At 48.2% G+C, this 17,605-nt stretch overlaps 1 protein-coding gene across 1 annotated transcript in view; it reads right to left on the reverse strand.

The window, feature by feature from the left end:
* Nucleotides 1–2,120: 2,120 nt before the first annotated feature.
* Twist2 (twist family bHLH transcription factor 2) overlaps nt 2,121–17,605 on the reverse strand; it is a 45,745-nt gene continuing 30,260 nt past the window's right edge. Inside the window, exon 2 of the mRNA XM_034522050.2 lies at nt 2,121–2,763. The gene's annotated coding sequence lies outside the window, so the exon portion shown is untranslated. The remainder of the gene's footprint in view (nt 2,764–17,605) is intronic.

Below are 17,605 nucleotides of genomic sequence, written 5' to 3' on the forward strand. Positions count from 1 at the left end.
CCAGCCTGGAAAGAGATTGCCACAGCAGCATGAGGACCCAAGTTTGGATCCTCAACACTAACATGAAGAATTCAGATGTGGCGTTGCAAGTTTAACCCTGGTGCTGGGGAGGCAGAGGCAGGCAGGTCTGCGCCGCAAGCCAGCTTAGCTGAATTGATGGGGTCCTCAAAAATAAGGTGGCAGGCCAGTCAGATGGCTCAGCAGGAGAGGTATTGTCTTCAGCCCTAAGTTACAATCTGAGTGTAATACCACTTGGAAAGAAAGAACCACATGTGTGCAGACCTCCACACACATGCATCGGTACAATGTGCCCACACATACACAGAATAAATAAAAGTAATTTAAAAATAGATAAGTAAATAAATGAGGTAAAGAATGATAGAAGATATCAACTGCCAAACCTCTGGCTTCCACATGCACGCACGCACACACACACACACACACACACACACATGTACATACACACATGTTCACATACACATGTTCACACACACATGTTCACACACATGTTCACACACACATACATACATGTACACACGTACACATACACACACATGTACATACACACATGTTCACATACACACATGTACATACACATGTTCACACACAAACATACACACATATACATACACGTACAAACACACACACACACGTTCACACACATGTACACATGTTCACACACATGTTCACACACATGTTCACACACACACACACACACACACACACACACTTGCCTACTTGCCTTTTTGGTGGGCCATGAAGGCAGACATGGATATCTTGGTGCTGTTCTTTCTTCAAGGCTCTGTAGGAACAGAGACCTGAACCCCATAAAGCTTCCTGCAAGACACTCAGCAGCCAATCTCAGCAGCCTTCTCTTCCCAGCCTCATGGAGACCCCATCTTGAGATGGATGCCTTTTGTCATGCCTTTGTCCCTCCCACCACCAACTATCAATCCCTACAGTCACCCCATGTCTCTGCCAGCTTCTATACTGCCAGCCTGTCCCCACCACCCCCTATTACTACTCCCTATAGACTCTATCCCATGCACTCCCATATCTCATGGCTGGTGCTCCACAAACCCGTGTGGCTTGTGGCCTGCTCCTTGCCTTGGGCCATGTTGCCTTCTGGCCGCATCCCTCTGGCCTCTGCTCTCTGTTGGCTGCTCTGTAGTTATCAGAGACCTCTTGGGCCAGTACACCAGCCTCACCTCTGTGTTTTGCTGCATGCATGGTGGCCAATCTTAGTGTCTTTTGCTCTATAGTCAGCATCTGGAAACGTCACTAGACTTACCATGTACTAGATGGTGTCAGAATTTGAAACCCCTTGTAATTGGTTCATACAGTTTCCTATAGGACAGTCACCCAAGCTCTGTGTATAACCATGCCCACACCAACAAAACCTGAAATCTGTGTGATCACAGAGCTCTAGTGACTTCATGGCCCACCACCAGCCCCTGGCTTATCACCAACTTCTGTATCTTTATACTCTGATAGAAAGACCCTCATGTAGGCCACTTCTCTAGCCTCTGGCTTCCTCTGGTGACAGAGTAGGTACCATAGGGTTCCAGTAGGCTAAACACTGTGTGTTCTTGCAAGCCTGCTGTCCCAGGAAGAAGAACTTTGCCACAAGCCTCAGGGCATGAGGCCTTGCTCAGAAGAAACAGTTTGGAGCTTCTGCTGTTTCCTGGCCTTAGACTTGGACAGGCCTCTCTAGCAGTGTGTCCCTGAGCCCGCTCTCTGTTTCCCCACCGCTGCGAGAGGAACAGTTGTCTACACACACTCCCCTCCATAGCTTAGAGCCTCAGCCTCAGCCTTCTGAAACTGAGCCGAAGTGAGCATTCCATCTTTCAAGTTGTTCCCCGTTTTGTCTTTCTGCTTGTTGGTTTATTTGTCAGGGTGACTCAAATCAACACATTTTGGTTCCTAGGCCCAGGTCTGCTGACCCTGGTGTTAACACAGATCAGCATGGCTGGCTTCTAGAAAGTCCTGCAACTACTAATGTGTGGAGAACCAAATGCATGTGTCTCATCCTTTCTCTTCCCCTTCGGAGTGGCAACAAATTCCATTTCTGCAGCCCTCTCAGCTGCCAGGCGTAGAGATGAGAACACAGGGAAATGTGGGACTGTGCAGGCCTCTTTATTGTTCCTGGGTGTGGGGCGTTATACACAGCACGTGGAGTCACTTAGCTGGTAAAATATCTCAATAAATAAACAAATAAGCAACATATACACTGAACAGGGAATATAAAAACTGGCTAGCTGAGCAGGTCATAGAGAAGTAAAGGACAGGAGTGTGCGGGCAAGAATTCCAGGCTTCCTCGAAACAGTTGCGGGAGGTCTGGGGTGGGAGGGATCTTGGGTTCTTGTTCTGAGAGCCTTGGTCCAGTTTAAACAGGTTCTACAAGAATGCATTTCTGTTTTATTTAAAAATATACATTAAAAAAGGCACTTAGAGGGAAATACAATCCAATATATATCCTTACAAATGCATTCCTGAATCTAGAACTTTCCAGGAAGATTCCCCCAAACTAAAACCCAGGAGGAAGATCCAACGGTGAGGAGATGAGGACACAGAAGTCACTGGCAGGAAAGGCGGTGCCCATCCCGTGGTATCTCTGAGAAGGATGTGAACCTGGGTCTCTGTCCCCTGCCACTGTTGTCCCCTCTGAACACTTGGGCACTGGGGTCATGAGGAGCCACAAGGTTGTCCAGGTGTCACAGCCATGGACGCATCCAGTTCCTCTTACGCCTGAGATGTGCAGGTCTGGAAGAGAAAGAGAAGGAAGTGAGATGTTGTAGCATTTGGCATTTGGGGAAGTATGGCCTTTATGTGAGGGAACCTCAGGCTGCAGCTATGGATGGAGAGCTGCTTCTGTTTTACGTGTGTCACTCCCAATTCCTTCCCCTGAAGAATCTGGGCAGGGATGGACCTCAGAGTTCCCAGGCCCTGGAAGGCTGCTGTCCACACAGCAGAACACCATCATCTTCTCAGGGCCACACACTGGCTCCTGGGAGAGACGCCCTTGGGCTTCCAGGGTGAGACTGCTGAGACTGAGAGGCCACTGTTGATGGTGGCTGACGAGGACTAGGAGGGACAGGATGAGCATGCAGGAGAATAGACAGCTCTGGGGAGAACTGTCAAAGGCAGATACATTTCTCTTTGTAAATTCTTAGGAATCCATACTTACACTTTGGAAAATAATTGCATTAAAATATGCAGGAAAAATCCTAGGAGCATTACAACCAATTTCCCCCAAAGTATAAATTCACACTTAGAATACCATAGCCTCAACATCTGGATAAGTATGTGATATGTGTACATAGTATATGTGTGGTGTGTGTATGTGTGTGTTATGCGATATGTGTACATAGTATATGTGTGGTGTGCGTATATGTGTGTGTTATGCGATGTGTGTGTGGTCTGTGTATATGTGTGTGTTATGTGTATGTATAGTGTACGTGTGGTGTGTATATGTGTGTATAGTGTATGTATGTATAGTGTGTATATCTGTGTATATGTGTATTATGTAATATGTGTGTATAATGTATGTGTGGTGTGTGTATATGTGTGTATTATGTGATGTGTGTGTGTAGTATATGTGTGGTGTGTATGTGATATGTGTGTATAATATATGTGCGGTGTGTATGGGTATATGTGTGTGTATAGTGTATGTGTGATGTATATGTGTATACGTGTGCATAGTGTATGTGTGGTGTGTGTATGTGTATATGTGTGTGTATGTTATTGTGTGTATAGTGTATGTGTGGTGTGTGCGTATGTGTGTGGTATGTGTATGTGTTGTAATGTGTGTGTATAGTGTATGCGTATATGTGTTTGTTATGTGATATGTATATATAATGTATGTGTGGTGTAAGTATGTGTGGTGTGTGATATGTATATAATGTATTATATAGTATGTGTGTGAATAGTGTGTGCATGTGGTATGTGATAAGTGTGTATAGTGTACATGTGGTGTGTGATGTGTGTGTATATGTATGTGTGTGATGTTACTGTGTGAGAAGTGTGTGCGTCACATGTGTACAGTGAGGTGTGTAGCATACACTATGCTGTGTTTCTCGCTCCCTCATCTGTCGGTGAGATTTACAACTTTCCATCACTACAGTGTAATACAACTGATTTTAAGCCATGTGAGACAATGAAAACTGGGCCAGTAGGGCTTGATGCCAATGCCAGCGTACGAGCTCTGCTCTCACGGTGATCTGGTGTAGGAACCTTCTGGGGTCACCTCTACTGGGGCCATCTAATGGTAGCATTCGGATGTGGGCAGTGGGTCAAATGTCATGTTCATAAAAGACACTGTATTCACATGCCACACATCTATGACCCGTGGGACAATTCATGTATACATGCATATATGGACATACATATGCACAATATATGCCGACATATGCCTGCAGTGCTCTGGGTGCTCCACTCAGCAGCACCCTACCTTCCCTTAGTGAAAGCTGATTTTGAGCCAAACTTCCTGGAGGGGGTGGTGTGTAGACAGGTGGGGAAAGGGCATCTGCAGGAGGGGGGTCCAGGTCCTTGAGGAGTCTGGAGGTTTTGACAACAGATCTCCACCACTCACCTCTGCCCACCTTGAGCTCACTGAAGACAGAAGTTGCTTGATGAGCCAGAATAAGAGGGGGTGGCCATTAATTCAAGCTTGCTTTACTGCTGCATGGTTCTCAGAGCAAGGAGGACGTGTTAGTTGGCACAAAAATCAGCAGCATGCTGAAAGTCTCATCCAGGTGGCTCATGAAGCCACTAAGGATGGGACCAGCCAGGTCTGAGCCATGCTCCGGGCTGCAACCGGAGCAGAGGCTGCATCTGACTTGTTAGTGGCTGTTCAGGGCAGCAAACCATTCTGCCACACCTACACTGGCCAGACAAAGGCCTCAGACGTTCAGTATTACTGTTCCCGAGACCTGAGCTCTGGGAGGGGCTTCTTAGAGCTCCAGGATGCTTCGCCCTTCTGGAATTATGACAACAATATAGAAAGTCTAAGATTTTCAATCAAATTAGTCATGTGCACACACACACGTGGACACACAGACACACATACAGACACATAGACACACAGAGACAGAGACATATATATGCACACACACACACACACACACACACACACACACACACACAAGTGTGCTTGCTTGCTCTCTTTCTCCCTCCCTCCTTCTTTTTTTTTTTTTTTAAGTTCAGAGTACTCCAAATATTTAAGCCTTTTTAAGTGGTCCTGGGCAGAGAGTCAAAGGCTGCTCAATTGGAGAATGTGGTTATAATTAGATAATTAATAGAGGGAGGGGGGAGAAAACTAAATGGAAGCCTTCCTCAGTGGGAGGAAATAATTACAACAGCTTTTGATATCTGAGCTGAGCCAGCCCTCCACGGGAAGCACAGGATGGTCCATGAAAAGCCAAGAATGGCAGGGGCTGTCCCAATAGGGTAGGTTTTGGGGGTTGGCTTCATCTGCCGGAGGGGCCTGGGGCTCAGGCAGAAGCAAGTGGCAGGTTCATTAGTCTTCTTGACTGAGAGCCTCCTAGCCTAACCCCCTTGATGTCACCTTGACCCCCACATGTCTGTAGACATGGGCAAATGTAAAACATCTGGCTTCAAGATGGCCTCCCCACTGAAGGGCTACCCGAGCCCCATGCATGGGCCTCCTGTGGCTCACTCTGCCTCTGCCTGGGTGGAGCAGGCTGCAGAGCTGCAGCTGGACTGAGAGCAGCATTCACTGGTTCCTGCACCAGACCCCTAGGCACTAGGAAGCTCATAAGGGCCTCGTGCTGGCCAAAGGAAGGCGTGCCACACTAGTGAGTCTCCAGCAAGTGAGCCAAGGAGAAGGGCTGGGAGGTGTCTGTCTGCCACATGTCTGTCCTTCCACTCATTCTCCCTCTTTCTCTCTCCTACTCCTTCTTCCCTCCCTTCCTTCCTTCCATCCGTGTGCACATTCATCTGCCTCCTAGTATGTGCTGAGTGTCTGGCATGTGCAAAGAACGGTGCCAGTTGCAGAAAACCCAGAGAGAGTCAGAGGATCAGACAGAAGAAGAAACACACATATAAACTAGACCACGGTCGAGATGCTGAAAAGCATCTCAAGGATAGACCATGGTGGAGATGCTGAAAACCGTCTCACAGAAAGTGCAGGTCAGATGCTGCTGTAGAGGAGACTTAGCTCAACTGTCGGAGGGAGCACAAAGTGCACACACGTGCATGCATGTGCACCCACACACATTCATTCACATACAGATGCACATGCATGCATACACACACATGCAAGCATACATACACATTCACATACACATGCATACACGCACATACATGCATACATACATGCGTGCATGCACACGTGCACAAGCATACACATATATGCACACACACACACGCACATGCACACACATGCACATATCTGGGTTTCTCATGTGATGCTCCCAAAGGTGGAAGGGGAAGTGACCAAAGAATCATGGGCGTGGCCATCATCTATAGTACAAAGAAGCCCAGCGTGCTCCCCTACCTTACTTGACCTCTCTGCCCCTAGAACTAGAAAAGGGTGAACTTTTGGCTCCACATGGCCCTACGGCTTGTCAGTTTGCTCAAGTGGGTCAGCCTCTGCCAGTCTATTCCTGCCTTCCTGCTTTCTACTTCCTACACGGACACTCTGCTTGTCCTAACACCAAGATTCTCTTAACTCCTGGGATTCTGGTTCCACAGAGGTTGGGGAAGTGGAAGTCTGAGTAGAAGTACAGCTGGACTAGAAGCTGAGGATGCCGTCAGACCACAGGGGTCCTATTGCTCATCCAACTCGGGGAGCACTTGGGCTTCTAGAGAGACCCATCTTCTTTGCCTAGGGCCCTTCCCATCCTGGATGAGTCTACACACAGCTTCTGAGATTCCCACACCAACTACCAATGGGAAGCTGGAGAGAGGGGATGGACAGCAGTCAGGAGTCCCTGAACTCTGACAAGCAATGATCAAAGATGCATGGGGCAGACTTCCATAGGAGCATGCACTAGCACCTACTAAGTGGCCCTGGAGAAGGAGGTGCTTCACTTTGAAAGACAAAGAGCAGGTTGGGAACTATTGAAAAAGACTTGGAAGCCATAAAAAGCTGAAGGATGATGTGGTTTTAATCGAGGAAATGATGATTGAGAGGCAGATGTGAGAAGCCTCCCTGCCCTGAGACGGACATTAGCCACTGAGGAGAGAGAGGGCAGGAATATCCTTCCAGCCAACAAAGAGGAGAGAAAGTCTTCAGACTAAAGCGGCGTCTAGAAGGAAAACAACCATGCTACAAAGAAATTTTTGGATTCTGAATAATAATAATAATAATAATAATAATAATAATAATAATAATAATAAATCTATGGAATTCAGACACAACAAGAAACAAAGCCAGTCAGACTCTCAGTGGTCTCCCACCTGTGTCCCCTACCTGACAGTTCTAGAATGTTCAGACCTTGATGGAGAAGGTAGGCACTAGGGAAACTCTCCAGGTGGAACTCCCAGCTATGGGACTAACAGGAAGCTGCTTGGGTATCCAGCATCTGCCTCCAGAGTGTGACAGGAGACAATACATTATCTATTGCCAAATAGAGGGTTGGAAAGACAGAGAACTGCAGAGTTACTGTGGGCTGGGCTGGGCTGGGCTGGGAGGCTGACAGGCTCTGGAGCTACCTCCTAGGCTGGGGTACCCCTAGTCCTGGCAACTCACGCTTTTTGCATCTCCCCAAAGTTGCAGCAGGGAAATGCCATGAGCCAGTACTCAGGCTGGGTGGTCCTGTGAGCTGTGAGCTGCCCCAGTCCCCATTTTCGCATTGCCTAGGCTGGCCTCAGATTTGCAAGCTTCCTGTATCCCACGTACCGGGGTTACAAGTGTGAGCCACCACTCTCAGAAGGCCATTCTCTTAATGACTGCACTGCTCTGTCTACCAAACTGAGCAAAGAAAACTCAGGACAGAAGAATGGACCCACGACTAACTGCCACCTGAAACAACCCACTTACCAAAGGTCCATGTGATCCATATGAATAGGTAAAAAACCTAGGTCATGGGATTTAACAGAAGCCACAAGGGACAGTAATTCCTACCTGTGTGACGCCAGCTGTTCCAAAGTGTAAGCAAAAGGGCACATTTTCTGTTTTATTTTATTTGTTCATGCCTGTTATTTTAAAGCCTAATTTTAGAGCCCTATCAGGTTAATAGAAACATTTCCCCTCTATACCTGTTTTCAGTTATAGCCTCCCTCCCTCAAAACACAGCCAGACACCAATGCAAGGGTACAAGTACCAGAGGAAGGAACATTGACACGTGCATCTGAATGAAGAGCTGTACACCATCAGCAAACCTGCTAGGGCTTTTGTTGCTTTGGTCTGGTTAATGTTATAGGTAGATTTCAGCATGTAGCCCAGGCCAGTCTTGAACTCTCAATCCTCCCAGCTCATCCTTCCAAATGCTGGGATTACAAATGTGAGCCTTGCTAAACTGTTTTTAAGAACTAATTCCAAATGACCTAAAATGTTAAATTCGTGGATTCAGAATGAATAGCAAGCCACAAGGCTGGAAGGCTGGGACAAGTCCGACTTCATCACACACGGAGGTTGGGAAGAGAGATCTGTAACCAGACCTTGTGCAAACTACCAACATCGACTCAAGAATGGAGAGGGAGGCCTTGGGGATGTGGTTCACATTCTCTGGGCAAAAACACTGAGTAGGACTAATGATTAGACCTACCTTGAGGGTCATGGACCTACTGTGTGTGTGCTCGGAAGGTCATGGAGACATTTTTCAGTCAGTGCTCAGGCTAGTCAGACTGCCGTGATAGTGAAAGTTCTTGAGGGGAGAAGCTATCTCCTTCCCTAGCTGAAGCCCTATGCCAGCTGTGGTAATTTGAATAAGAATGACCCATAGGCTGATATCTTTGCCCATTAGTCCCCAGTTGGTGGAACTATTTGGGAAGGATTAGGAGGTGTGGCCTTGTTGGAGAAAGTGTCACTGGGGGTGGGCTTTGAGGTTTCAAACGCCAATGTCCCCCTCTCACCCTCTCTCAATACCGCCTATAGATCAGGATGTGAAGCTCTGAGCTATTGCTCTAATGACAAGCCAGTCTGCCTTTCACCATGATGACCATGGACTAGTGCCACAAAACTGTAAGCAATCCCCCAGTTAAATATTTTCTTCTAAAAGTTGCCTTGGGCGTGGTGTTTCATGACAGCAAAAGGACAGTAACTAAGACACTTGTCAACAGCACGTGACATGCACTTAGTAGCTGTCGAAAGAGGGACAAAGTGAAGAGACCAGAGACAATTTAGAACAGGGGCTTCCACCAGGCCTGGCAAGCAGTGGCTGCCTACTGCAGGTGGCCTTGTAGGCCCAGACTAGGGTGGGCTGAGGACATCTCAGGTAGTGGGATGAGTAATGACAGAAAGGTAAACTTTGCTATGCCAGTGACAGATCGTGCAGGGAGACAGTGGACATAGGTCCTGCCTCTGTACTGTAGGGAGACAGCTGAGCCTCAGAAAACTCAGCTGTCACCTGTTACAGAAGGACAGTTGGTGAAGACCACACTGACATTACTAGACAGAGAGAAGACACTACTGACCCCACCCTCAAGCCAGCCTTGCTCCCCACCACCCCAGAGACCTCCAAGGCCTCAAGACCAGTAGGTGATGCTGACATGTGTGCTTTCTCAAAGCTGGCAGTCAAAGTGTTTTTCTCCCCTTGACAGAGAGGTAGAAAGAGCCCTGGGCTGGTGGTGCCCACAAAGCATCTGCAAGAGGCCCAGGATGATGGATCATGCCTATAGTGCACTGCCTGAGTCTAAATTCTGCATCCCAGAAGCAGGCGCAGTAGCCGCAGAGTGTGACCCGGGAGCCTCTCAGTTGTCACGTGGGACCCCAGAACTACACCTGCTCAGAATGAAGTTCCCAGCTCTTGTAGGCTGCTTCTGAGCATGCTCAGTCTGGCTGTTCACATTTAGTGGCAGCTCAGCTCTGTACAGAAGGAAACTGAAGCTGAGACCACCCATATCACACAGAAGGTTAGTTTAATGGTTGATGCAGGACTGTGGACATTTTGCTCTTCCCTGTCTGGGCCTGGCTCTACCATGGCCACCATTCTGAGATTGGAACAACTCATTTCAAAGACCTCAGACATTTACACCACGAGTTTCTCAAGAACAGTCTTTTGTAGGCCATGCAGTGGACACTGATGGCTACTCTAAGTGATCACCAACCTAAAAAGGCAGGCAGCAAGTACCTCAATCAGCTAAAAGGGCTTCATTTTCTACTGGGTAAGAGCTTCAAGGAGAGTACAGGGCCTCTGAGGGGAGACCAGCTCTGGGCAGCCTCAGGCCTGCTGCCAGCTCCAAGCTACCTACACACACACACACACACACACACACACACACACACACACACAGCCCTGTTGCTGCCTCCCCCAGCAGGCTGTCATTTTGATAAATGCATGTGCACAGACAGGGAAGAAGCAACATGTTTTGCTTCCAAAAGCAAAATCTTCTTCCATTCCAGATCCTGCAGCTAACTTAGCTCAGAGTTAAGGCAGGGCAAGGGCAGGTCAGAGACAGTGGATATCTGTAGACAAAGAGACTACCTCGCAAGAATCAAAAGCCAGGTTAACCTGAATTCTTCCTGTGCTGGCGTGTTAGGAGTAACGATCCAGCTCCCTTGCTGGATGCTAGATACCAGGAATTGGGTACTAGGAATTGGGTGCTGGATGCTAGGAGCTAGGAGCTAGGAGCTAGGAGCTAGGAGCTAGGAGCTAGGAGCTAGGAGCTAGGAGCTAGGAGCTAGGAGCTAGGAGCTAGGAGCTAGGAGCTAGGAGCTAGGAGCTAGGAGCTAGGAGCTAGGAGCTAGGAGCTAGGAGCTAGGAGCTAGGAGCTAGGAGCTAGGAGCTAGGAGCTAGGAGCTAGGAGCTAGGAGCTAGGAGCTAGGAGCTAGGAGCTAGGAGCTAGGAGCTAGGAGCTAGGGGCTAGGGGCTAGGTGCTATGTGGGAGTGACCAGTGTAGACTTATGGGACAAGGGTGGGTGTGCAAAAGTTGGTGCTTCCTTCTCTCCAAGACAACATGTCTGCCTATTCATCCTCTGAGCAGCCTCTGGATGACTCAGGTGCTAGGGAGGTCATATGGGTAACGTACAGAGCCACAGAACTGGCCTCAAACCCCTGGCCCACTACCAGTCTGAGGCTTCTGAAATGAAACAGTAGCTGAAAGAGACCTTTCGGGGAGTTTGAAGATGGGGGTTGGGGGCACTTCTGTGGGATGACGGATGTCAGTAGGCTCTGGAGGAGGGATAGAGACACAGGCTGTTCTTTCTCTGAGGCAAATGAAAATTGCCAAGCAATGGGCCTTTTGGGACTCATTTGTTTTTATAGTTTCCTCTGGGTGGCTGTGCCTAGGCCCCTCACAGGAGGTTCCTACCCTTCAAAGGGCTATTGTAGCATTCACCTACCTGAAGCAGCAACTGTGTGGTCTCCTTGTGGGCTTCTGGACCTCGGCTCTAAAGAGCTGGGCCAGAGCTTGGCTGCGTATCTCATCAGACAATGAGGAGGTTGTGGCACTAGCCATAGGGTTCTACAAAGCCAGGCAGCCACCCTGGTGGCAGAAGGGGTTCTTTAACCCTCTAGGACACAAGGCTTCTCTACTGCCCTGTAATGACCCATGGATGACATTCCATTTCCAAACATAACCCCAGTTTGCATATGATGCTCTCTGATCCCCCCACCCCCAGGCTCGGCATGGGGTAGGTCACGACTGTGTGTTCCACTTTGGAACCTGCCGCTCTGATTCTGCTGCAGCTGGTGTGGTCTTGGGAAGGGTGACCCCAGTGTATCTGTGCTGCTGAGACCTCTGTGTTCACTGGCTATCTCTGGGTGGCAGTATCCTGGTGCTTTTGGACCCTGGCAGGTAAGTCATTTGCAGGAAGGATTAGGGTGGACAAAGATGGCCACATAGGTCTTCCTGACATCTGTCCTCTCTCTAGCTCAATGCATGCATCTGTCCTGGGCTTGCTGTGTGTGACAAAGGGGAATACCCTTACTCCATTCATCACCCCCTCTTACCCATTGGGCTTGACTGTCTCCTTCAGGGACCCCAGGCTGACTTTTTGCAATGACCCCCCATTGGTGGCTCCAAAATAACCAGAGAAGGGTCAGGTTTGCCTCTATCCCAGGGTCACTGCAGGGTCACCACAGGGTCATTCTCTATCTACCATCCATCGATGACCCCACATCCCAGGATCTAACTTTGTCCCTTTGTCCATCTCCTGGGAGCTACCACAGCAAGGCCAGAACCAGTGTCCCGCTGGCTAGGACTTCCTGTTTTACTGGCAGCCTCCTGCTCAGTAAAGCCTGACTTTTCTTCCTCATAGGCCATCAAAAGGCTGAAAGGACATTCCCTAGCCTCAGAGCCACAATGAGCCAGGTCACCAGAGGAGCTGAGCCCTCTCCAAGCCCTGCAGTTTCCATGTCCAGGAATGACTCCTCGAAGTGACTTACGACTTCCTCAGATGCCGCTGAATCAGCTCCCAAATAAAACCCAGGGGAGAGAAAGGAGGATGAGAAACTGCTCCCTCCCAGCCCTGTGGTGACAGAGGCTCCTTCAGGGACTATCTAGTTAGGCATTGTCGTCTCAGAGACAGAGAAAGCACAGGACACAGGTGGGTTAAGATGGGCAGCCAGAACTCAAGTCCTAGCTGGAAACACCATTTCACAAGCAAAGGCACGGGGCATACAAGCACACGCTCTGGGGCGTTAACACTGCAAATGCATTCAGATGACATCAAGGAACACCGGCCAGCCCCCCACGTCAGCACTAGCACCAGCTCAACAGAGCCTGAAGGATGGCTGCAGGAGGGCACACTGGGGACAGGGCATGCAGAGATGACTGGGGTTGTCCTGAACCAGCTCACTGCTCACTTTAGGAATGACTAGCACCATTCATTGCAGCAAACAATGCCATAGGGTGTTCTAATGAAGTACTCATTTGAGTCTGCTCAGTACCCATTGTAAGTCCGCTCCAGACTATGGTGCTGTGCTGTGGAGTCAATACGCATTACAAACACAAACAATTCCAGTGTAGCACTGCACACTCTTGAAAACCCTCGGCACTATCTGCAGGCAGTAGGAGAAGGACCACAACAGAGAAACAGGGCTTAGCTAAGAAGGTGAAATGGGGTGGACCAGTGTCACTCTCGGGAAGGATGAGAGGCAGATGGGACTATATATGACAACCTAGAGACAGTGGTGAGTGTTGTGGGCACATGCATATTAGATATGCCTTGTAGAGCTGAGTCTGGCAAGGAGAGATGTGACCCAATGATGAGGGAGGAATCCCTCAACAGCCCTGAAAACTGGGGACACCAGACTCAACAGGGCCAGTGGGGCATCACAGAGGCTACACTGATTAACTGATTATCCAGGAGTTGCTAAGCTTCCAAAGCAGGTCTTTCCAAAGCCAGTCCTCAGTGAAGAGGGAGGGAGGGAGGGAGGGAGGGAGGGAGGGAGGGAGGGAGGGAGGGAGGGAGGGAGGGGAAAGCAATACAACCATCCTTGTGAAAGCTGGGTAACTTACTATGTTAGGATTTGAATCTAGAGTCCAATTCTGTAGCTCTTTGCTTCCTGCCTGTGATAGAACTCACAGAGCAAGCTGCAACAGGTCAAGTGGAACAGCAGAAGGCATCCAGGAGGGAGAGCAGGCAGGTAGCAGCCCCTGCTATCCAGAGGACTGAGCCATCAATACAGGATAAAGAAAGACTGAAGCCTGAGCTGTAAGAGGTGGGAGGACGACCTAGGAACAATCTCTATATTCAGAGTGCAACAGAAATGGTACCCAGACACTGATGGGTGACACCTTGGTCCTTTTTCTATGCCAGGCTCTGTGCTTTATTTGGCTGAGGCATGCATCACTCTGACCCAGCAGGTGCTTGGGGTCCACGTTTTACATGAGTCTCCCTGAGGTTCTGCAAGTCCGTGCACAGGCCCAACAATGAAGTGTGGAGGGGCAAAAAGCAGAGCAGTGGGAGCAGGCATCCATCCTGCAATCCGCACACAGTCACACAGTGCTCAGGGACACCGAGTCAGGAGAGCTGGGAAAGAGCTCTGTGTTCGCTTCTGCTAGGATGCCCTGTTACCTCAGGCCACTTGAGTGAAGTAGACATAATTATGGTCATAATTGCTACATTTTTAAAAAGTAATATTTCTGAATTAAATCCCATATTCATAAATTGGTGAGATATTGAAACACATTTATGCATTTATTTTGCTCTCCCAATGTATTTTGACTAGAAAAGCAATTTTTCTGTATTTTCTTAAACAATGAGGTTTTTTGTCAGTAAGAGGCATCATGCGTGAGTGATGGCACATGTGTGCACATCTCTGGTCCTATTTCTAGAAAAGAAAGCCTCCCTGGGAAACAATTGTGGGCTATGGGATGCATGATGCTCCTGGACTCTAGAACACTGGGAGTCATGGCGAGAACCATGGACCATGGACCTGCTAACAGCAAGGACTTCACCCTGTGACATCAGTGTCCATTCCCTAAGCACCTGCCTGGCTCTGTGAGTATGGCTGTCAGGGTCATCATCCATCAAAGAACTGTAGACATGGTCACAAGAATGGCAGGCAGACTTCTGACCCAGCAAATGGCATCCTTTATGGGCTTGCCTCCCTGGACAAAAATGCCCAGGGCACTCCATCTACACCAAAGGTCAACTTCAGTCCTGCAGCATCTCCTCCAGTGCCTCCTTCATCCATCTTGTTTGATGGTATGCCCAGGGGTGGGACTGCCCTCCCTGGGCCTCCATAGGCCCAGGCTGAACTGGGCTCATTTCCATGTACGCATCTCTTCACTCCTGTATGCCAGGCAGCTCAGGGACAAATTGTTGGATCTCCCTCTGCAATCCTTGCCTCATCTATAAATGGGCAGTGCAACCTTTCCAGAAGGTGAGGAGACACCTGGCACCTGGCTGGTGCTCACTGCAGGTTAAGAATCCTGTAATGAATATGTGTTCCAGAGCAGTTATTAACAAATGAGGCCACCAGCCCATGAAGAAGAAAAGATGCTCCGGGCCACATGCATGACCTTCTTTGGGATTCTAGGTACCTGTTCCTTCCAGGTTATGCAATACTGGAGACCACAGATGTGTGAGCACAAACAGACTCTTCTATGTAACTCATCACTCAATAATGAACACTGGCCATACAAAACAAGCATAGCATTCTGCTCTAGGCCCAGAAAGCAGGGACTGATAGGGAGAGGTTGTCTGTCAAGGAACACACTAGAGACTTTTATGCCTTGTCATCAGACATACTTAACACAGAATCATCCCTAGGTATCCTGAAACCCCCAGAGAATACCAACATTTGTGGGCGCTTCAGTCCCTCACATGAAATGGAACAGTATTTTCAAACTACACGCACATCCTCCCGTAGATTTCAGTAAATGAGGTTCCTATGTTTTGAAGAAAAAATAGAGCATGCCATAGAAAAAAATCTTTTCCAAATGTTTCCAGTCCTAAAGTGGTAAAATTTATTTATAGGCAACAAATACACATATACACATATGTGTAAACATATATGTGTGTATTGCATGTGGACACCCATCTACATAGAAACACCATGTATAAAGGTATGTATACATTCATGCATAAATGCACACATACATGCACACACATATGTGAACACACATTCACGTATACACACACTCACTTGTGCACATATAGATACATACACATGCATGGCATATACAAACACACACACACACACACACAATTTCTTCTCTAAAAAGAGCAACTTTTGACTCAAGTTCACTCCGGTTGTTATTTACTGAGTACATGGTTTGGAGCAGAGATTTTAAACTTATGTGGTCCTAACTGGTTTACCATCAGGAAGTCAGTGTGAATACAGGTTACTGGGTCAGCCAGTCAGACCCAGCATCTCTTCTTGGCTGGCTCCCACAACCTTCTCTCTCTGCCCCTCTGGGACTCCAAGGATATCCACTTGTCTGCTGCTAGGAGAAGGGTTGCCTGCACAGAAGCCAGCTGCAGCTTGGAAAGTGGGGTGTGTGGACATACCCAAGGAGGGCATTGGATTTTTGAAGAGCATGAATGGCCACCACATGTCTAAGGACACCTCCAGTTCTATGTCTCTTGTGGACTTGCCCTGGGAAGTCATCTGTGGGACTCTTAGACTCACAAACATATCTTTGCCTTGTATTTTCCTATCGAGATGACAATATTCCTAAGTTTGAAAGTCAGAGGTGACTTTTATTTTGAATTACAGCAAAACTCAGGGCCCGAGATACCAAACAAGATCTTGGATACCAGCAGGGTGGAGGTGCCTACTTCTGTCTCCGAAGGCTCTCCGAAGGCTCGCTGCAAAGTTTCCAGCAGAACCAGGCCTGATGCTTTCTGTGGGAACCAACCCTGTCCTAACTGCCCATTAAAAACTTTTAATTAAGACTTGAACTCCATCTTAACATCCCAGAGTCAATTCTTTTGCCAAGACAGACCCCATGAATATGCAAAATGGTTTTAATGTCAATTTTATAAGCGGCTTCAGCCATCTACTTAAGGCCTTGATCCAAAAACCCACCTTCCCGCCCCATGTCTCTTTAATCAAGCTTGGTCACTAACTAGATGTGATGCAGATGTCCTGAGAGGCTTTAAAGAATTCAGGTTGAATTCACTTTAAACAAAACACTGCCCTGCAATCAAATAAAAAGGATGAAAGTAAACCAAGAGGAGAAAAAAAAAAAATCAACAAAACCCTCACCCGAGGCAGGACTCTGAAAATACTAGTAAATCTGAACCACAGATAAAACCTTGAACTAATGCTTGTGGAAAGTGCGAGAGAACGAAAACTTCTCAGCCTTCTAATCTGTGCGTCTTTAAGGAAATCTGATCTCGGAGAGCTACATCCACTGTTCACATAAAGTCCTGGGCGAACCCTGGAAGAGGTTTAATTTGTGAAAACTGTAGTAAGAAGTGCCTTCCATGGCTGAGCTCCTGGGGCGTGGATTTTAAATGGCTTGGTTTATTCAGCTCTCCTGGAGGATACACATCTCGTGGAGTGAAAGCAGTGACAGAAGATTTTTCAGGAGGTCGTGAAAGACAGCAATGTATTATGGGATTGCTTTCCATCCCAGCAGTGCGGTTCTGCCAGGGTGAGTTAGGCCTTGCTGCAATAAGGTACATCCCCCTGAATGCTGAGGTTTCGTGCCGAATTCTCTCAGTTCTGGCTTATTGGGGTTGGCAGTATTATGCTCTACGCAGTCAGGCTGGGACTCCGGCCCGACTCAACATCTTATGGCTGTGCCGTGTATCATTTTCAGGAACCAAGGGCAGCAAGAGACCCCAGAGTGATGCATGCCAATTCTTCCACTCTTTAGCCACAAAATACCAGCAGTACTTCCTCCCAAGGCTCATTGCTTGGAACCAGTCACATGGCCCCACCCAACCTCAGGGATTGGGGGTGGTATTCAAGCATGTTCTGAGACCTCCTGACATATTTTCCAGCCCAAGCCTTCCAGGGCAACAATGGTGTGCTGCCAGCTTTCTCTCTGTCCTCCTGCTGTGGCCGTGGGGTGAAGC

This window comes from Arvicanthis niloticus, chromosome 17 (assembly GCF_011762505.2).
Source record: "Arvicanthis niloticus isolate mArvNil1 chromosome 17, mArvNil1.pat.X, whole genome shotgun sequence".
NCBI classification, from domain to species: domain Eukaryota; kingdom Metazoa; phylum Chordata; class Mammalia; order Rodentia; family Muridae; genus Arvicanthis; species Arvicanthis niloticus.